The following is a 22,609-nucleotide window of genomic DNA, read 5'->3' on the forward strand; positions in this document are numbered from 1 at the left end:
CCTCTGAAGGATCTTAGCTTGACGAGGACTTTTAGCAAGAGATTGGTTGGTGGAAACAGGTAAATATAATTCCACCTGTTCCAATCTAGGGACATGGCATCCATCGCTTCTGCTTGAGGGTCCAGGTAAGGGGCTACGTAACGGTTGCGCCATGCTTCAAGAAAACGCATAGGCTACATTAGTCGTTTGAACAAAAACACCGAACACTTACAGTACAGTTAAGCTGTACTATAGTGATATTATTGTATATATAATACCGTAATACAGTATAGACTACAGTATCAGCAAGTGTTCGATTACTAGATAGGAACAATTGTTTTGTTTTACGGAACAGTAAGGAGATAGTGACGACTCGGTAAATATTTACGTAGTGTACATGCGTGCACATGTACTATACACTGTCCATATGATTATAAACTGTGGTAGAAATAAAATAAAAACAATATTAGGCAGTATTTACTGTGTTAATCATCAGCTCGGGCCCCCACTCGTGACAAGAGGCGGTGACTTTTTAGGTTAGGAGTTAGCCTACCCTAGTGGCACATTTATTCGCGAAAATCCACTTATCGCGCCTGTGTCTGTAACCTAACTACCGTGAATAACGAGGGCCGAATATATATATAAATTTATTCACAACAATAAAGCAAGAGAGGAAAACTGATATAAAGAAGAAGGCTTATAGGGGTTAAGTCTTCACCTGGTCTCTATGAAGTGGCCTTAGCAGTATGGTTGACACATGAAGGACCTAAAGCAATCAACAGGAAAAATTGCTGAAATGCATTAAAACACATTCATAGTATTTAAAGTAAATAAACAAATAATTCAGATCATAATTAACTGCCCTAACTTGAGGCAAATTCACAGTCAATTTCAAAACTTTTGAGGCAAAACACCTACATATTTGGCATCCTGTTATAGCAAACCAGTAAAAATGGTGTAAGATAGCACACAAATACTCAGGTAGTGTTACTGTCTTTAATGCAAGTAAAAATGGTTCTCAGAGGGTGATGAAGTGTCTGCTGGCAAACAAAATCAGCATTGGAGGTATTGTGATGGGTTCAGGCTCTCTGAACCCATGGGTCTCCTTTACAAACACTGAGTCAGTACTTTGCACACTGATGCACTGGCCCTAATGAAAGGAAGAAATTATTTCTTTGGTATACCCTGTCATCCTGGATTCCTTGTTCTAGCCTTCACAGGAAAGACCTTGGGACCCCACGACTCATACTCCCCAAAACCAGACTTTAAAAACTTGTCAAGATACGGAGACTCTCAGTTTTAAAATATAAAGTTGATGAAGCTAATGGTTGTTATTAGAGTATGTAATTACTATGAACCTCAAAAAGGTCTTCCTTAATTTTGGTTTTGATAAGCATATTTAGATAGTATTAAGTAGATACCTGAAAGATTTTTCAATGTTATTTTTCTACATTTAGGGATTCTATTTCCATTAAACTAAAACACCTTAAATAATCTTAATATCCTAGTTTATTAATGTTTCATAATCAAAATTTTTCATTAAAAATGGAAGCGGTTCATGTTAATGTAAGAAGCTATATTCAATTTAAACAGATTACCACTACATGGTTGCTTTAGAGCCACTAGGAAATTACATTAAACCTAAATTTTCTGTTTAATATCATTATCACCTACTTGACAGCATACAGGAGCTATTCATAGCGCACTGAAAATAGGTTCTTAGCACCATTCCTTCAGGATCGAGATGTACAGTTTTTTTACAAATTATTTTTAAAGTGTCCTCTCAATCTTCTTCAACCTTACCTTGCTACAATATCCATTAACATGAAGAACAAATATTCAAGGTAATCCATGAGATTTTCTAAAAATGAGATTGTGGTCCATTCAACTGATTCATAATAAACCAGTTCCTGGATTAATAGGACCATACAAACATTTATCCAAATCAAGTATTTCACTCACAAATTTCACTTGAGTGGTATAATTGAAACTTCCTTACCTATTTAATTGTAGAAAGATTTCTTAGAAAACTAAGTTCCTGTAAGGCAATCCTCTTCAGAGAGATGTGTTAAGTACTTGACTGGATTTCCTTATCAAAGTACAAAGGGTGGAACATCTAGTTAACAACAAAATAAAAGAAACATAAAAATAAGTATAAAATGAAATGAAACTAGTGCATAGTATACAAATAATGTAAGTCTCCTCTTGATATCACTGCAATAGAACCATTTAAAAAATCATATAACAAAAAACACCCGAGATTTCTATATTTACTTTATACTGCTGACAAACTCATTTACTATTTGTGTTATTGTTCCTAAAACTACATAACACTGTCAAGTATATTTTGATTTACAGGTATAGTAATTTATCATTTCCACTAGAGCTCACAATAACCTCTGGTAAATTTATCCCTAAACTTTCATCTACACAACAATAAATGATTCCTTCACTAAGTATTTTATCAGGAGTAAAAAGAAACTGATAATGCGTATTCATATATACAAGAGGTAGAATCTAACTTATATTTTCAATGCCATTCATTCAAGTGTTCAAGTAATAAAGTGGCCGTGAAACCTAAAGGCTTCACATCTATTTTTCAATATGGTATACATTTTTCTGTACATACAAATGGCATATTTGTAATACTTAAGGAGAGCATTCAACCTCAGATCATGAAAAATAGGGTAAAATTTAAAAAAAGTTGGTGTTCTTTGAATTCTATTTACTGACCAATAAAAACTATTATATATACACCTTAATCATACATATTCCTATCCCAAATACTGTATTCCCCAAGCCATCAGTCCTCTGTCCAATGAACATAAGTAGCATTAGTTGGCAAATGCCCTTTGGATTCTCAGGTACATGTTAGCTAATAACCTCCCTTTTCTTGTTAATTGTCAAACAAGATTTGAAGGGTTGTGTAGGGGCTATTCATAGGATCAATGGGTTCATATAAAAAAAATTTGTTCTGTATTATGGAATGGTTATTACTGAGATACAGTATGTATACTTATGAGTCCCTATTATGTGTTTAGGCCAGAGGCCAATTTGCTGAACATTCGAGTGCTTGCATATACCTGTATCAGGAACAAAGTCTTCAGTACCTTAAAGGTTTGTAAAATATATGGCAAGAAACATATGGTCTAGTATCTGACATAAGACATAACTATTAATCCTGGAAGTATACAGTGTATCATTTGCTAATTTCATTAATGACAGATGAAGGGAAGTTATGATGAAATGGAAGACAATTGATTCCTCAGCTTCAATAAATAATAAATAAATACAAATCCAACCATATATAAAAAATATCTCTATAAATGGATTTTTGGCTATAACATTTGTCCTTTTTATACTCACCTGATGTTCACATTGCTTCTTTTCCCAAAGCTCACTTTATCAATGTTTCACTCCAAAATTTAATTATAATTTTTCCTTTTCTTTCCTTCCAATAGACACACCATTCAAGTAAAGTAATGAGAGTGTTTGTTATTAAGTTTTTCCGTCACATCAGCGATCTTCAGATGTATTCCGGTCTAGGTTGTAATAAACGGATTTTGAGCGAAGCGAAAAATCTATTTTTGGGTGAGATAGCCATGTCGTCCTGATGGAAGGTTCCTATAAGTAGCTTTCTAAGGGATATTTGCTACAGTGATATTCCCAGAGAATTTACCTTTAGGTCTCCAGAATTCTAACTCCTGGCACGAATATCCTTAAAATTTTTCTTAAGGATATGGCATAAATCAGGGGACGTATATCTTGATACGACACATAGCAATCTTCACCCTGAATAGCGTTTTCGCTTCGAGGGGGAAGAGTGGCAAATTAGAAGGGGAGCTGTTATCAAGGTAACCCTTCCTCCTTTACTACTACTAAGTATCTAGATGGCGCTGTTAGCCAGATAGCGCGTCATTCCTATTGTTGTAGCGATTTCGCATGATGATTTTCCCTGTTGCTCTTTCGTATACGCTCTAGTTTCGTGGATTTATCATGCAATCTCCAGCCTCTTCTGCCTCTGGAAAGTTGAGTATTTGATCTTTACAGTGTATAATTTTTAGCTCCTGCTTCGCAGTGAAATTAGAGTAATTTCAAGGGTTTGGAGCTTAGTCAATCACCGGAGGCGCCATGGGCGCTGTCATTCATAACGCATGTGTTATTTAGTTAGTCGAACGACATTCCCGGTTATAATAGCATTTATATTTTGAGGCTATTCAATTAAAGTAATACTGGGATGATATATATCATGTCGATTGTATTCTTTAGAGTTTCGGCGATTTAGGTAACCGAACCTCGCCCGCGCTAGGCTTCCTAGCCTACGCGCTTCAGTTTAATATCATGCATGATATAAGTATTTTCCTAGTGGTAATAGCATTAATAAAATATAAGCTATTTAGGCACATTATACTTGTAAAGATTTATACATAATATTGCATACATTTCCTCTTCCTACCGATTGTATACGTTAGAGTTTCGGTGATATAGGTAACCGAAGTCTCACCCTGCGCTAGGCTAGATAGCCTATGCACTTTAGTATACTTTCATACATGTTCCCCGTTTACCATCGTGTATCGTTTTATCAATTCATAAGGAGATAGATATCTCAATGAATTATTATATAACTCGATCCTCGTCTCCAGTGGAGATTTAAGGGTAATCTCTTCTCCCTCTGAGTGCCGCCCAGGCGACAACCCTAATTTGGTCCTGCCATAGAGTTGACACTCAGGCTTGACTAGGCTAGGGTTTTCTGTCTCTTACCTTTGCCGGCGGGTAGCCGGCTTTGGTTTCTTGACAGAACCTCAGAGTCGACCCCCTGCCGGCTCCTCTTTTATTTTGCCACTTTTCCCCCTCAAAGCGTAAACGCTATGCGGGGTGTAGATTGCTATGTGGCGTGTCAAGAATATGTCCCCTGATATTATGCGATATCCTAAAAGGAAACTTTAAGGCTATTCGTGCCAGGAGTTAGAATTCTGGAGACCTTTAGTTAAATTCTCTGGGAATATCACTGTAGTCAAATATACCCTAGGAAGCTACTGAAGGGAACCTTCCATCAGGACGACATGGCCTGAGCCAAAAAATAAGGATGTAAGTACTGTATACCATCTTACTGCCTTCCTCCAGAAAAAAGGTTCAAATGGAAGGGGAGAATACTTCATTCATGCTTCCCTCCAGCAACAAAATTCGTTGCTGGCATTGCCGGTTACAGGACTGTGGATGGCAGTCCAAGGGAGGACTGAAGAACCTTCATCGACAGAAGGATCTCCCACCGGGACAACTTTCCCGGATCCTTATGTCCAAAAGGGAAAGATTGAGGGGCTAAACAGCTGCTTATGTAGGAGCCCGGCCGGCCCCGCAACCCGCCCAGCAAGCAGTGAAATTGCAGGACGACGGCCACAAGAAATGCGATGGCTAGGTCATCGCTAAAGGACAGAGGGGACAGGGAAAAGGGTCCTGTATAAAGTGTGGAAGAAGGCAGCAAGGTTGCCGCCACTACCATGCAAGGAAGAAACTCTTTTTCGATATCGGCGCCATCCTAGGTGGCAGAATATCTATTCTTAAGCCTAGGGTCTGCCAAAATGGTGTAAGAGGCGGCGGCAGGCAATCCTGCCACCGCCTCTCAACCTGAGAAACATCGTTTCAGTGTCGGCGCCGTTCTAGGCGGCAGAGGAATGTCTATTCTTCAGCCTAGGGTCTGCCAACAAAGGACTAGTCTTCTAGACCGAAGGGGAGAAGGTGGCGGCAACATACTACCACTTCAGGTGCGGCCTAGGGAAGCTTAGCCTCCTATGCCGGCGGCTAAGCCGGCAGGAGAGTGACTACTCACCCTGTAGCTTTGCCGCCGGCAGAAAGACTGAATACTCTGAGATTCTGTCTAAAACCAAAGCTGGGCTCTGCCGGCAAAGGTGGGAGACAGAAAAATACAAGCCTAGTCAAGCCGGAGTAAACTACTCTATGGCAAGACCAGAAAAGGGTGCCACCTACAGCGGCACTCAGAGGGAAGGAGGGATTACCCTTAAATCTCCACAGGAGACAAGTATCGAGTTATATAATTCTAGGAGATGTTCTATCTCCCATTGAATCAATAAAACGATACACAAGGGTAAACGGGGATAATGTCTGAAAGTATACTACATCGCTTAGGCAAGACGAGATCTCAGTTACCTAAATCGCCGAAACTCTAACATATACGACCGACAAAGGAAGAAGAAATCATGCATGAAATAAATATCTTTACTAGTATAATTATGCCTAAATAGTTTTCATAATTATCAATGCTATACAACCGAGAATTGTTCTGCTAACTAAATAACACATGCATAATGAATGATAGCGGCCATGGCGCCTCCAGTGACAGGCCTAGCTCCTAACACAATAAATTACTCTAATTTCACTGTGAGGCAGGAGCTATAAATTATACACTGTAAAGAATCAATACTCAACTTTCCAGAGGCGAAAGAAGCTGGTGATTGCATAATAATCCTCACAAAACCAATCGAAAAGGATAGATCAACAGGGAACACCACTGTGCGAATTCGCTACAAAAATAGGAATAACTGCCATCTTGGATATGGCGCCATCAATAGTAGTATGGGAGGAAGGGTAATCTTGATAACGGCTCCCCTTCTACTTTGCCACTCTTCCCCCTCGAGGCGAAAACGCTATTCGGGGTGAAGATTGCTATGTGTCGTATCAAGATATATGTCCCCTGATTTATGCGATATCCTTAAGAGAAATTTTAAGGATATTCATGCCAGGAGTTAGAATTCTGGAGACCTAAAGGAAAATTCTCTGGGAATATCACTGTAGTTCAAATATCCCTTGAAAGCTACTTATAGGAACCTTCCATCAGGACGACATGGCTTGAGCCCAAAAATCACTGTTACAGAGGTGCCTTTGCAAAGGCTATACCTTTTGACCCTGAACCTGATGCGGAGAAGCAAACATACCAGTTGTAAACAACAGATCTGAGGGGGATTTTGGATGAGTTGAATCAAAACAGATCTTGAAGCAAAACGAAAAATCTATTTTTGGGTGAGATGGCCATGTCGTCCTGATGGAAGGTTCCTTTAGGCAGCTTTCTAAGGGATATTTGGCTACAGTGATACTCCCAGAGAATTGACCATAGGTCTCCAGAATTCTAACTCCTAGCGCGAGTATCCTTAAAAATTTTCTTAAGGATATCGCATAATATCAGGGGACGTATTTCTTGATACAACACATGGAATCTTCACCCCAAATAGAGTTTTCGCTCTGAGGGGGAAGAGTGGCGAAATTGAAGGGGAGCCGTCATCAAGGTTACACAGTGGATCCCCTTCCCGTACTACTACAGGGTCCAATATGGCTACCCATTCCTTGTAGCAATTAAGCATGGTGCTACAGATAGAGTAGTTACGGGTGGGGATTGTTATACAATCCTTTTCTAAGAAGAGGAGGGTGGGTCCATCAGGACGACATGGCCATCTCACCCAAAAATAGATTTTTCGCTTTGCTTCAAAATTCGTTTTTTGGGCTCAAGCCATGTCGTCCTGATGGAAGCTTACCAGAGAATTACTTGAAAGTACTGTCTCTGTGGGTTTGTATAAGTGCCTCAACCTTGGGTCAGCTTCTATATGGTCATCCAGACCACAGAAATACATGACGATACCGTTATACCGTCATATCCACCAAGCATGGAACAAAGTTAGGGCTTCCTGCCCCCTGCAAGGAAATGTCACCCTTGACAATAGAAGCAGCAAGGTTTGTATATGTATATTGGAACAAATGTAATTATCATCCAGATATTTTGTTTACATATAGAAGCACCCTCAAGTATATACTTTACTTTAGGAAATTAAGTAAAGAACTCCGTCTAATTTTATTTAACTACATTTGGGGCGAATAAGATGCAAATACACCTTACACATTTATTTGAACAGACAACTTGAATGTAAACAATTAGTGTATTAAAATTAGCATTAGAATTATACATCCAACATATAAAAGGTATATATATTACCTGAAAGGGAAAAATTATAATTAGCCACTCCAAATCAGTTGAAAAATTATTAAAATAATTTCACTGTAAATGTTGGACAAGTATCAACACTGCGTACAAGTGTACACATGGCACTGGTGTCATTGGTATAATTCTGCACCTATAAAGGTCAGTCCTACTGTCACCAGGGTGACACTAAATAAAAGGTATTACTGTACATTGCAAGGTGTTAACACCTTTTCACCCGAACTGAAACAGTCCCAAACAGTTCACTGTTCATCGCAGCACTAGACGACAGGTTTCACAACACTACCTGCCGCCACCACAAAATGTTTTAAGTCGTGCACTTGCTTCGCATAATGTTTATAGAAGACTCTAGAGGATTTCCAACCAGTGTATGAGCGGAGTCTGTCAAACTTCATATACTGAGAAAAGTTCAGCGAGAAAGCAATCTTTCTCGGATCATGACCTGCGGGTGTACTACCAGGATCCGCTCTGCGAATGAAGTAGGTCAGCTTCGCCCTCAGTTGTTTCAGGGATAAGTTTGATGCTGAGGTTTCGCCTTTGAAGAGCTGTCCTCTCCTGAAGTCCTAAGTTCTTCGAAGATAGACCTTTAGACACTCTACTGGACATAGAGAGACATCTTCCTTCAGAGGGCAGATTCTCCAGGGACCCCACCTTTTGGTGGGTAGCTCGTTTTTGGCGAGAAAGGAAAGAGATTCAGTTCTCCCACTTCTGTGAACTGAACATGGCCCTCGTCTCTTGATAGGGCTACTATTTCACTAACTCTAGCCCCTGAGGCTAAAGCAAACAAAAATATCACTTTTTGTGTTAGATCCTTTAGAGAGCAACCTTCGTTATTCAAGGTCGAAGCATAGTGTAAGACTTTGTCAAGAGACCATGAAATGGGCTTCGGAGGGGCTGCTGGTTCAAGTCTAGCGCATGCCTTCGGAATCTTGTTGAAGGCGTATAGAGGAGGTCTAGTCAGAGCTGACTTACACATAGTTATCGTGGTGGCAGCCAAGCCTTGTTCGTGAAGGTGGATGACGAAGGACACGCAGAAGCCTATTGATATTTCCGTCGGCTTTTTTGCTTTTATGAAAGCAACCCACTTATTCCAAGACGATTTATATTGTCTTCTGGTTGACTTTGACTTGTATTCTTCTAGAAAGTCTATACTGTCTTTCGAGATCCCAAATCTTTTCTTGACTGCTAATGTGAGAAAATCATGAGATGAAGGTTTTGGGTTTTCTGTGATGAAGCAAAGACAGTTGACTTCTGAACCAATTGGGGTAGAGCTGGGTTCGGTAGAGGCACCAGCCTCAACTTCAGTTCCATCACCAAAGGGAACCAATTGCTCTTGAGCCATTTGGGGGCCACTACTGCTGCAGTTCCCTTGAAGGATCTCAGCTTGTTGAGGATCTTCAGCAGGAGGTTCGTTGGAGAGAACAGGTAGATATGGGTCCATCTGTTCCAATCGAGGGACATGGCATCTGTCGCCTCTGCCAGAGGGTCCTCGTATGGGGCTACTTATCGAGGTAGTTTCTTGTTGTCGCTCGTTGCGAAGAGGTTGATCTGCAGTTCTGGGACTTTTTCCAAGATGAAGGAAAATGAGTCTGCATCTAGGGACCAATCTGACTCTATCGGCTTTAGCCTGGATAGAGCATCCGCCGTCACATTGCGGAACCCTTGTAGGTGAACTGCCGATAAGTGCCATCTCTTCTTTCTTGCTAAGCGAAAGATGGCTAGCATCACGTGATTTATCTAGGGCGATCTCGAGCCTTGTCAGTTCAGACATCTCACTATCACTTCGCTGTCCAAGACCACCCTGATGTGGGCTGATCTGTGAGGGGATAGCTTCTTCAATGTCAGGAGGACTGCCATAGCCTCCAGAATGTTGATGTGAAAGGTCTTGAACAGGGATGACCAGGTCCCTTGGGCTTTCCTTTAATGGGAGTGACCTCCCCATCCTTCCGTCGAGGCATCTGTGTGGATGGTCACCAATGAGGGAGGTGGTTGTAAGGGAACAGTCTTGTTAGGCTCTTGACCTTCGACCACGGTTTGAGAAGCGATCGTAGTAAGGTCGGTACCGGACTCTGTGGATCTCTTCGAGCGTTTGATGCGTATCTTCTCCAGACTCCTGACGCATCTTTCAGCTGTGCTCTTAGCACTGGGTCTGTTACTGCTATAAACTGAAGAGCCCAGTACTCTTTCCTGTTGGCGTCGTGAGATCCTGTCGGATTTCAGTAGTCTCTTGACAGAACCCGCGATCTCTCTCCTCTTCTTTGGTGGAATGGACAGGCGGTGTGACTTCAAATTCCAATGGATTCCCACCCATTGAAACTCCTGAGCTGGAGAGAGGCGAGACTTCTTGTAGTTGATCTTGAATCACAGATGTTCCAGGAACTGGATCACTTTCTTGGATCGTTGCAGACAAGCCGTCTTGGATACTGCCCATACCAGCCAGTCATCCAGGTAGACTGCTGCCTGAACGCCTTCTAGGCGTAGTTGTTGTACAACTGCGTCCGCAAGTTTCTTGAAGATCCTTGGTGCTATGTTTAGTCCGAAGGGCATGGCATTGTCTTCTGTAACTTGAATCCTAAGTAAGAGGAGAGGGGGCGACTGACTGGGAGGTGCCAGTAAGCATCTGCCAGGTCTATTGAGACTGTGTACGCCCCTTTCAGTAACAGGGTCCTGATGTGTTGAAGGGTTAACATCCTGAACTTGTTGTTCTCGATGAATTTGTTGAGTGGCGACAAGGGATATTTGAACTACTGTGATATTCCCAAAGAATTGACCTTTAGGTCTCCAGAATTCTAACTCCTGGCGCGATAGTGGCAAAAATAGAAGGGGAGCCGTTATCAAGGTTACCCTTCCTCCCGTACTATTACGAGTATCCAAGATGGCGCTCATTCCTATTTTTGTAGCGAATCCGCACAGTGGTTTTCCCTGTTGATCTAACGTTTTTGATCGATTTTGTGATTATTAAATATGCAATCTCCAGCTTCATCTGGCTCTGGAAACTTGATTGTTTATTCTTTAAAGTGTATAATTTTTAGCTCCAGCCTAACAGTGTAATTAGAGTAATTTATTGTGTTAAGGAGCTAGGCCTGTCACTGGAGGCACCATGGGCGCTGTCGTTCGTTATACACGTGTTATTTAGTTAGCAGAACGACTTTCTCGGTTGTAATAACATTAATAAATTATGAAAGCTATTTAGGCACAATTATACTAGGAAAGATATATATTTTATGCATATAATTTCCTCTTCCTTATGTCGATCGTATACGTTAGAGTTTCAGCGATTTAGGTAACCGAGATCTCGTCTCGCGCTCGGCTACTTAGCCTATGCGCTCTAGTATACTTTCTGACATTATCCCCATTTACCCTCGTGTATCGTTTTATCAATTCAATGGGAGATAATACATCTCCTACAATTAATCATATAACTCGATACTCGTCTCCTGTGGAGATTTAAGGGTAATCCTTCCTTCCCTCTGAGTGCTGCCTTAGGTGACAACCCTATCTGGTCTTGCCATAGAGTAGTTCACTCCAGCTTGACTAGGCTAGGGTTTTCTGTCTCCCATCTTTGGTTTTCGACAGAACCTCAGAGTATTCAGTCTTTCTGCCGGCGGCAGAGCTGCAGGGCGAGTAGTCACTACCCTCCCGGCTTACAGCTGCCGGAATAGGAGGCTAAGCCTCCCTAGGCTGCACCTGAAGTGGTAGTATGATGCTGCCACCTTCTCCCCTGCGGTCTAGAAGACTAGTCCTGTTTCGGCAGACCCTATTCTGAATAGATATTCATCTGCTGCCTAGGATTGCGCCGATACTGAAAAAAAAGTTTCTCCCTCGTGTGGAAGTGGCGGCAATCCGGCCGCCTACTTCCACACTTGATACAGGACCCTTTTCCCTGCCCCTCTCTGTCCTTTAGCGATGGCCTAGCTATCGCAATCCTGTGGCTGTCGTCCTACAATCTCACCACTTGCCGGGTAGATTGTGGTGCCGGCTGGGCTCCTATATAGCAGCTGTATAGTCACTCAGTCTTTCCCTTATGGACGCAAGGCTCCGGGAAAGGTTGTAACGGCTGACGGTGGGAGACCCATCTACTGTTGAGTATTCTTCAGTCCTCTCTTGGATTGCCATTCACATCACTGAAGCTGGCAGTGACCGGCGATGGAATTGTGGCTGGGTGGAAGCTTGTATGATATATTCTCCCCTTCCATGTTGAACCCTCATTCTAGAGGAAAGTAGTAAGGTTATGTACTTACATCCTTATTTATTGTTAACAAACATTTCAATAAGGCAGCCCTTCACTCCATACTTTCTCTCTCTCTGTCAGCTAGTGCCGCCAGGTACTAACCCAGCCGGCAGCATATCGACTGATCCGGTGCTGTCAGGTACTAACCCAGCCGGTGATATGCCGACTGAACCGGTGCCGCCAGGTGCTAGCCTAGCCAGCAATATGCCGGCTGAACTACAGTACATGATTATACAGTAGCCAGTATATTTGCAGTATAGTATACTGCAGCAGAAAACTATAGTATAGTATATATTATACAGTAGTTATTTTCCAACATACCTTGTGTTTCCTTGCAGTCTATTGTTGAGACCAATCTTATATTGAAAGAAAAGATTTCCTTCAATACACTGATAGTTAATCAGTTGGCAACTTACCCCACAATATTAAAGAACTTCTGAAGGGTCAGTGTTAATATACACTTATCTATCCCGATGGATTAGAACCCTTCACTTGGAGTTCGCCTAGATATGGAAACTCTATAGCTTTAATTTTGGGGGAGGTCACAGCAATTGGCTGGACAGGAAACACAAGTATGCATCTTTCCTATTTTCTTTCTAGCGTAACTATCCTAAGCTATAATGTTTAAAATATTAATACTGTATTAATATTTTGCATAAAATTGTTTACCATGTGAGTAAACAACCGCATACTCATTCAATTTTCCTTTCTTTACAGGAGGACCAAATGAAGTGCGATGTGATTTTCTGCAACCACAGGAGTAAGGACTTCTGTGGCCATAAAGCGTGAAGGTCTCATGCCCCCTGCACCAAAACTTCTGAAACTCTACGGTACTGGGACCCCCAAGACTGCACCATATGCCGGGCCTTGGTGACCGAAGGTATCAACGACCCCAAGTCAGCGGAGTCAAAGGATGCAGCACGAGCAAAGCTGCGCATATGGGTACGAGGGTTCCAAAAGAACTCTACGGGACTGTACCTGCCTAATGAAAGGATGCACAACTTGCTGTTCCCGAAAACGGGCATCGAAGCTGTCGTGCCCCAAGCACGACCTGAACCCGCCTGCGTCCAGATTGCCATCGAGACGGATGTCAGTGAGGCGATGCGAGGCATGGACATCCACTTGGAGGAAAGGATGTCTGAAGAGTCCACAGACACTGAAAAGGATTTGCTTAAGGATGATCCTGAGGAAGAGTCAACTCTACTTACGGACGAAGATGATGATGTCGAGTCGGAATCCCTTCCTTCTGTGCCGGCACTGGAGCCGTTACTGTCAATATCTTCTGCCCCTCCATCAGACGATATGAGACAGGCTCTGGCCAATCTTACGGTTTTAATGGAGAGCATTCGCAAGCAAGGCGAAGCTAGGGAAGCGAAACTTGAGAAAGAGCTCTGTGAAGCTCGACTTTTCGCCTCCCGAGGGTCGTACAAGTGACTCACAGTACAAGAGTTCCCAACCTGCTCCAAAACTAATCCCTGGAGGTATGCGGAGTTTATGCCGATCACCAACAGCAAACTCTACATATCGGAGAAGATGGGAGCCGTCCCTCTAAATGACATTCAGTTCTGGCCAAGCTTTAATGCTTACCCAGACTGCTTCATTCGACTGGAGCAGGAGCCAGCGTCGAAAGAAGAGACGGAACCCAAGGAGGTCGTAGTATTCGATCATGACAAGGTACAGGCTCTCTTGTCGAGTAGCCTAAAGAAGGTGTGCTACACGAACTCTAAAGTGTCTGCCCTAAGCAAAAAGCATCCTACCTTTCTTGCTCCACCTTCAATAGCCTTCCCCTTTACATCGAAGGCTTTGAAAGCCGTTGCCAAGGCAGTGGAGGCAGGCAAACCTTGTCCTACACTGGAAGAGGGTAAACCTCTGTCGATAGCCCTGCCCATGGAGGATAACGATTGGAAAGAAGTCCATCTAACTTTCTCAGTAGGGAAGTTGGATGCAGATATCACGGGACGACAGTTCAGCGAGAATCTCCCGAAACTGTCAGACTTTCTCTTGCGTAGGGAGCAAGAGACGAAGGAGAGACTAGCGGCATTCCTATCCCTACAGAACTGTATGGAGATGTGTGCAGGCCTAAAGAGCACTTCAGACATGAACATGGTCATAGCCAAAATGCACATGGCCACCTTAGTAAAGGATCTGTATGGCTTTATGAAAGCCAGGAGAGCATGTAGAGAGTTCGTGTTTGCTGCAGCAACAGTAAAACACAAACCCAGGAAGTTGATAGCTTCCAATATCTGGGGTAAAGACCTCTTCCAATGGTCAAGGAGGCAGTTGATAAAGCTGCCACGGAGAATAGAAATCTTCTCCAGAAGTGAGGCATGTCATCTAAGCGTAAGTCTTCCTCGGATGCGGGTCCCCAACCTAAGAGGAAGACCAAGAAATCCAGACTACCCTCTCGGCCTGCCCAACAACAACATCCCACAGTCACCATGTCCGCGGTGCCCCAAGTGGTTGCTAAACCACAAACCATGTTCCAGATGGTACCTCAACAGCTGGTTGCCCGGTCACCAGCATTCAACCCTGTGTTCGAGAGACAAACCACTACCTTTCGTCCCAAAGGTAGAGGCTCCAGACGGGGCTCCTGAAAACACCCCTCTCAAGGTACGGGAGGACGCGGTCAGGGAGATAAATCCTCCGGACAATCGAAACAATGAGATGCTTCAGGTAGGAGTGAGGCTCCAACAATTTCAGGATCGTTGGACCTTCGATCCTTGGGCCCACAGCCTAATCAAGAACGGACTTGGATGGAGTTGGAGCAAACCTCCACCATCTTTTCCTCAATTCTTTCAACATTCCACCCCCTCACTGGAAGAATATACCCTAGAACTATTGAGCAAATGGGTAATAAGGAGGGCAAAGTCCATTAAATTCCAGGGAAGGTTGTTTTGTGTTCCCAAGAAGGACTCAGACAAACTCAGAGTCATTCTGGACTTGTCGCCACTCAACAAGTTCATCGAGAACAGCAAGTTCAGGATGTTAACCCTTCAACACATAAGGACCCTCCTACCTAGGATTCAGGCTACAGAAGAACAAGTACGTCTTGAGAGCCATGCCCTTCAGACTAAACATAGCCCCAAGGATCTTCACGAAACTTGCAGACGGAGTCGTTCAACAACTACGCCTAGAAGGCGTTCATGTAGCAGCATACCTGGACGACTGGCTGGTGTAGGCAGCATCCAGGACGGCTTGTCTGCAAGCATCCTAAAAAGTGATCCAATTCCTGGAACATCTGGGATTCAAGATCAACTTCAAGAAGTCTCGACTCTCTAAAGCTCAGGAGTTTCAATGGCTGGGAATCCATAGGAACCTGAAGTCACACCACCTCTCCATTCCCTCAGGGAAGAGGAGAGATTGTAGGATCTGCCAAGAGACTACTGAAATCCGACAGGATCTCAAGACGCCAACAGGAAAGAGTACTGGGCTCTCTCCAGTTTTGCAGCAGTGACAGACCCAGTGCTAAGAACACAGCTATAAGATGCGTCAGGAGCCTGGAGAAGATACGCATCAAACGCTCGAAGAGATAAAAAACGACCGATACCGATCTTACTACGATCACTTCTCAAGCAATGGTCAAAGGCCAAGAACCTAAAGAGGACTCTGCCCTAACAACCACCTCCACCATCGATAACCATCCACACAGATGCCTCGGAGGAAGGATGGGGAGGTCACTCCCATCAAAGGAAAGTCCAAGGAACTTGGTCTTCCCTGTTCAAGACCTTTCACATCACCATTTTGGAGGCCACGGCAGTCCTTTTGACGTTGAAAAAACTCTCCCCTTACAGATCAGCCCACATCAGGCTGATCCTGGACAGCGAAGTGATAATGAGATGTCTGAACCGACAAGGCTCGAGATCGCCCCATATCAACCATGTGATATTGGCCATCTTCCGTCTGGCGGAAAAGAAGAGATGGCACTTATCAGCAGTTCACCTTCAAGGGTTCCGCAATGTGACGGCGGACGCTCTATCCAGGCTCAAGCCGATAGAGTCAGAATGGTCCCTTGACGCAGACTCATTCTCTTTCATCTTACAACAAGTCCCGGAACTGCAGATCGACCTCTTTGCCACGAGCGACAACAAGAAACTACCTCGATATGTAGCCCCATACGAGGAGCCCCTAGCGGAGGCGACGGACGCCATGTCCCTCAATTGGAACAGATGGATCAGGATTTACCTGTTGCCTCCGACCAATATCTAAATGAAGGTCCTCAACAGGCTGAGATCCTTCCGAGGAACGGCAGCTCTATTGGCTCCCCAGTGGCCCACGAGCAACTGGTTTCCTCTGATAATGGAACTGAAGCTGAGGCTGGTTCCTCTACCGAACCCAGCACTATCTCAACAGGTTCAGAAGTCGACTGTCTTCGCTTCATCACAGAGAACCTAAAACCTTCATCTCATGATTTTCTCGCCCTAGCGGTTAAGAAAAAATTTGGGATCTCAAGAGGCAGCATAGACTTCTTAGAAGAATACAAGTCCAAGTCAACAAGAAGACAATATGAATCGTCTTGGAAAAAGTGGGTTGCTTTCGTTAAAGCAAAAGGACCGAAAGAAATCTCAATAGACTTTTGTATGTCCTTCTTTATCCACCTTCATGAACAAGGCCTGGCAGCCAATACGATAACTACGTGTAAGTCTGCCCTGACTAGACCTCTTCTATATGCCTTCCAAGTGGACCTGTCGAACGATATCTTTAACAAGATCCCAAATGCATGTGCTAGACTTAAACCTGCAGCTCCTCCGAAGCCCATTTCATGGTCCTTGGATAAGGTCCCACATTATGCTTCAACCGTGAACAATGAAGATTGTTCCTTTAAGGATCTAACCCAAAAAGTTATTTTCCGGTTCGCTATAGCCTCAGGGGTTAGAGTTAGTGAAATAGTGGCCCTATCCAGAAACGAGGGCCATATTCAGTTCACAGAAGTGGGAGAACTGAATCTTTTTCCTGATCCAACCTTTCTCGCCAAAAATGAGCTACCCACTAAGAGATGGGGTCCCTGGAGAATCTGCCCTCTGTAGGAAGATGTCTCTCTGTGTCGAGTAGAGTGTCTAAAGGTCTTTCTTCAAAGAACTTCAGACTTCAGGGGAGGACAGCTCTTTAAAGGAGAAACCTCAGGATCAAACTTATCCCTAGAACAACTGAGGGCGAAGATCACCTACTTTATTCGCAGAGCGGATCCTGACAGTACACCCGCAGGTCATGATCCAAGGAAAATTGCTTCATCACTGAACCTTTTTTCAGTATATGGACTTTGAGCGTCTTTGCTCATATACTGGATGGAAGTCATCCAGAGTATTCTATAAACATTATGAAAAGCAAGTGCATGAATTGAAGCATTATGTGGTGGCGGCAGGTAGTGTTTTAAAACCTGTCGTCTAGTACTGCGATGAACAGTGAATTGATTGCGACTCTCAATTTTTTGTAAGGGTGAAAGGTGTTGACACCTGCCAGTGCAATACCTTTTAAGTGAGTGTCACCATGGTGGCACTAAAGACTGTTAAAAAATCTCAGGTGTAGAATTATACAGATAACACTTGTGCTGTGTGTACTTTTACACAGTGTTGATACTATACAACATTTACAGAAAACTATATCGGAAAGTTTTCATCAAATTTTCAATTTTCATAGTGGCACTAATCTTTTCTTCCTTTTCAGGTAGAAAATTTTTTCCATTGATAGTTGTATATATGTATAATACCCTTAATATATATTAGTATATATTACACTTATCTATTTTTAGTCATTTATAGTAAATAAATGTCCATTAAAGTGTAATTGAGTCTTATTTTGCCACACAATTACCTCAATAAAGAATAGCCAGAGTTTTTTTACTTATTTACCTAAGTAAACGGCATATTATTGCATGCTTACGGACACTAAATATAGTTGATACTTATTGTTAGGACAACATATACAAACAGTGAGACTCTTGTATATCTAGTTGATACTATGTTTGTTCATACAGTATATGCAAACCTTGAGATCCCTTTTCTACCGTCTAGTATGATTCTTCCCTGCAGGGGGCAGGAAGCCCTAACATTGTACATGATTAGTGGTAATGATGTATAACGGTAACGTCATATGTCTCAATGGTCTGGATGACCATAGAAAAATCTGTCCTAAGGTTAATGCACCTATAAAAATCCACGGATACAGTACTTTCTAGTAATTCTCTGGTAAACTTCCATCAGGATGACATGGCTTGAGCCCAAAAAACGGATTTTGAAGCAAAGTGAAAAATCTATTTTTGAGTGAGATAGCCATGTCGTCCTGATGGACCCGCCCTCCTTTTCCATACAAAAGGCATAAGGCAAGATCCCTCCCGAAACTACTATATCTGTAGCACCATGCTCAATGCTACAAGGAATGAGCGCCATCTTGGATACTCGTAATAGTGAGGGAGGAAGGGTAACCTTGATAATGGCTCCCCTTCTATTTTCGCCACTCTTCCCCCTCGAAACGAAAACGCTATTCAGGGTGAAGATTGCTATGTGACGTATTAAGATACAGTATACGTCCCCTGATATTATGCGATATCCTTAAGAGAAATATTAAGGATATTCGCGCCAGAAGTTAGAATTCTGGAGACCTAAAGGTCAATTCTCTGGGAATATCACTGTAGCCAAATATCCTTTAGAAAGCTACCAATAAGAACCTTCCATCAGGACGACATGGCTATCTCACCCAAAAATAGATTTTTCGCTTCGCTTCAAAATCCGTTATATATATACAATATGTATATATATATATATATATATGTACATATACATATATATATACATATATATAATATGTATACATATAGATAAATATATATATATATATATAAATATATATATATATACACATATATATATATATATATATGTATTATATATATATATATATATGTATATATATATATGTATGTATATATATACATATATATATATATATATATATGTGTGTGTGTGTGTGCATATATATACATATACATACATACACACACACACATATATATATATATATATACATACATATATATATATATATATATACAGTACATATATGTATATATATATATATAATATATATATATATATATATATATATATATATATATATATATATATATATATATATATATATATACTATATATATATATATATATGTGTGTGTGTGTGTGTATATATGGGAGAAATTTTACTCGGAGTTGGGACAGGAAGACGAAAGAAAGTTTATAAAATCAGGAAAAGGTCGAAGTAATATTCAGAGGAAGGAAAAGATAGAGAGAAATTTAGTTTGAACTGGAGGATAAAATTCCCAAATTTCGAGACCCTTTTGCCCATCATAATGCTCATATTTCCTGTTGAAGGACGATGACTTTGACAAGGCATTCTCTCGTTAAGAGGGTTCTTATCTTTAGTATGTTGGTACCAAATACAAGGAGGTCCTAACACCTCGCTAAACCTTGCTACGCAACGTCTGCGCCCTACGCAAGCTGTGTGTTAAGATAAGCAGTGTGACTGTTAAGGTAAAAGTTATTCTGAGTCTTTGTAGGAAATAACAGTGGTAACTAAGACTTTCCCAATGCCACCTCGCCAGGGTATGAGGACGCAACAATGTTGACCCAATAGTAGGTACACAAGGGAGCATGGTTTACCTACAGCGGTTGAGTTCGGCTTGTGAAGAGAACACAACCACAGGAAACGTTCTACTTTACCTGGTAGACTGCTGTCGAGGATTTCCGCAGATATCCAGACGTTCACTTCACAACTTGTTGCAAAAATCCTCTCTGAGGGAGGAGCTGCTGGTTGGTCATTAGGCGTGCAGTTGTAGCGAAGCTACAGCTTTGTGGTAGATGTCGACATTCGGTTGTCTGAGTAGATCGTGTCGTTGAGGGAGTTCTCTTGGAGGCTTCATCAGGAGCTGTAGAGGGTCCGGGAACCATTCCGCATGATGCCATAGCAGAGCTATGATAGTCATTGAGAGGTTGACCGATGTTCCGGCCTTGGTGAGAACCCTTCTCATCAAACAGAACGGGGGAAAGGGGCAAACATCATTGTTGTCGCCAACGTTGTTGGAATGTCTTGCCCAAAAGCCTTGGGGTCTAGGACTGGGGATCAGTGGGAGCCTGACGTTCAGGGCCATTGCAAGCAGATCAACAGTTAGAGAACCCTACAAAGTCAGGACTTTGTTGGCTACTAAGTGATCCAAAGACCATTCGGTACACATTATCTGAGATGCTAAGCTCAGATTGTCGGCGAGCACATTCCTCTAGCCTGGAATGAAGTGGGTTGATAGCAGTACCGAGTAGACTTCGGCCCATAACTGTATTTCTACTGCTAGATGGGATAAGGGCTGCGAACAAGTTACTCCTTGCTTGATGTGAGCCACTACTGAGGTATTGTCGCTCATCACCACCACTGAGTGACCAGCCAGGAACTGATGGGACTGTTGAAGGACCATAAAGACGGCCTTCATCTCTAAGAGATTTATGTCAAGGTACTTTTTGGACTCCAACCACAGGCCTGAGGTTGAGTGGTACAGCACGTTGGTGCACCCCTTCCCGCTTTTGATGTGTCTAAGCACAGCATTAAATCTGGGGGAGGGGAGGACAAGAAGATCTACACCCCTCTGCAGATTCTAGTCTGCCACCCACCCTTTGAGGTTCATCCGTTTCTCTGGTCCCATGGGGATCAGAATGTCTGGGGAATCGAAGGTCTGATTTCAATTGATCTCAAGTTACCACTGGAGAGATCGAATCCTGAGGCAGCCATTGGAAACTAGATGGGCCTGGGATGATAGGTGTCCGAGGAGACTTAGCCACTTCTGGGCTGGGAATTCTTCTCATCTTGAGAAAAGATATTGCGACCTTTCTCACCCTCATTATCCTGTCTTTCATGGGAAGGTTTGTGTGGAGATTGGTGTTTAAAATCATTACTAGGTATACCAGTCTTCTGAGTGAGAATTAGGGAAGACTTCTCGAGGTTTAACATGATCATCAGATTTGGCAAAACCTAAGAAAACTTTGTCTGGGTTCTGACGAAGGGTTGCCACAGAGTCTGCTAGGATCAGCCAGTCGTCCAGATAAGGGAGGAGACGGATGCCGATCCTGTGAACCAGGATGATACTAGGGCAAACACTCTGGTGAAGACTTGAGGTGCTGTGAAAAGACCGCAGTACAGTGCCCTGAACTGGTATTACCTGTTGTCTAGACAATCTCTAATCCTTCCTTGAAGATGAATGGTTTGGGATCTAGAAGTATGGATCCTTTAGGTCCAGCATGCACATGAAGACCTGTGGTCTTACCGCTCGTCCAACCTTCTCCAATATAGTGTGAACATCGGCCCAAAGGGCCCGCTCCATTGCGGATCCTTTCGCATAGGAGCTCGTTGACACTGGGGTCTTGACCCGTGGAGAGAGAGATGAGTCACCGGGACGTAATACCCTGCGTAAGGACTCTTCCCGGGGAGAGAACTCAGCCTTAACTGATGAAGAAGTGGGTAAGGCAACGCTTGACCTTATCTTGTACCCTGACAGGGGTGATGCTGTTCCTTCAAGCAGCGTCGTTCTGGTGAATGTTGACAATGGTCAAGGGCTGGATATCATGCCCACTGTGCAGTTGGAGAGTGCTCACAAGTAGTCACCTGTCGACAAGCTGCTGATGGGGACTGCCGATTGCCTGCCGATCGTTTTAGTGGATCGGCGTGATCGGCGTGATGGCGATCGGCGAGCAGCGAGGAGGGTGTCATTTGCTTCCGATCAACTGGGGAACGACGGGCAGAAGGTGACTAGCAAGTCTGAGTGAGGAACTGTTAGTGAACGGAGAGCTGTTGGTTATCGGCTAATCGGCAATCACTGACTGCCCGAGATGGTGTCTGGTCAGTAGGCGAGTGGTGATCTGCCGTTCATCGGTGGGTTGATTTGACGATCAGCGAGTTGCAATTGGAGACTCAAAGGTGAATAGCGAACAGAATAGATGCTAACCAGAACGTCAGCCGGGCACGCCCAACCCCCACTGTGGTGCCCAACCGCAGCAGTGGCCTCCCCAGTAAACAGCTTATACTCACAGTCCCGGCCGGGGATCGCTCTGCTGCCATGCGAATGCTAGGCGAACACATTACCACTGTACTAGCCAGGAGGATTAGGGGAGGGGCAAACTGCTAGATAAGTCCGCAAGTGGATAATGATTGTTAAATGGCGAACGGCCATGTGCCGATGGGTCATTGAAGGCTGAGCAACTGGGTGGTTGCAACTCACTAGAGAGTCACAAACCAGAGTTTATTGACGAGCCGGTGTCGAGGAGGGTTGGTCTGACGAGGGCCGTAAGGCTGGCGAACGACAAGACCGAAGAGATTCTGAGGTCACAGGCGAAAGGTGTTCAGAAAGATGCCTATTAGTGATT

General features: G+C 43.1%; 1 protein-coding gene across 5 annotated transcripts in view; it reads right to left on the reverse strand.

Annotated features, from left to right (window-relative positions):
* The window catches only part of LOC137651648 (leucine-rich repeat-containing protein 40-like), a 475,618-nt gene that overhangs the window by 376,267 nt on the left and 76,742 nt on the right, over nt 1–22,609 (reverse strand). For 2 of the 5 annotated variants that reach the window (XM_068384879.1, XM_068384886.1), the window contains exon 3: nt 1,979–2,095. The exons of 2 other annotated variants lie outside the window; for them this stretch is intronic. The gene's annotated coding sequence lies outside the window, so the exon portion shown is untranslated. The remainder of the gene's footprint in view (nt 1–1,978; nt 2,096–22,609) is intronic. One more of the 5 variants, XM_068384890.1, reaches the window with a different exon arrangement.

The sequence above is a fragment of the Palaemon carinicauda genome, chromosome 1 (assembly GCF_036898095.1).
Source record: "Palaemon carinicauda isolate YSFRI2023 chromosome 1, ASM3689809v2, whole genome shotgun sequence".
NCBI lineage: Eukaryota > Metazoa > Arthropoda > Malacostraca > Decapoda > Palaemonidae > Palaemon > Palaemon carinicauda.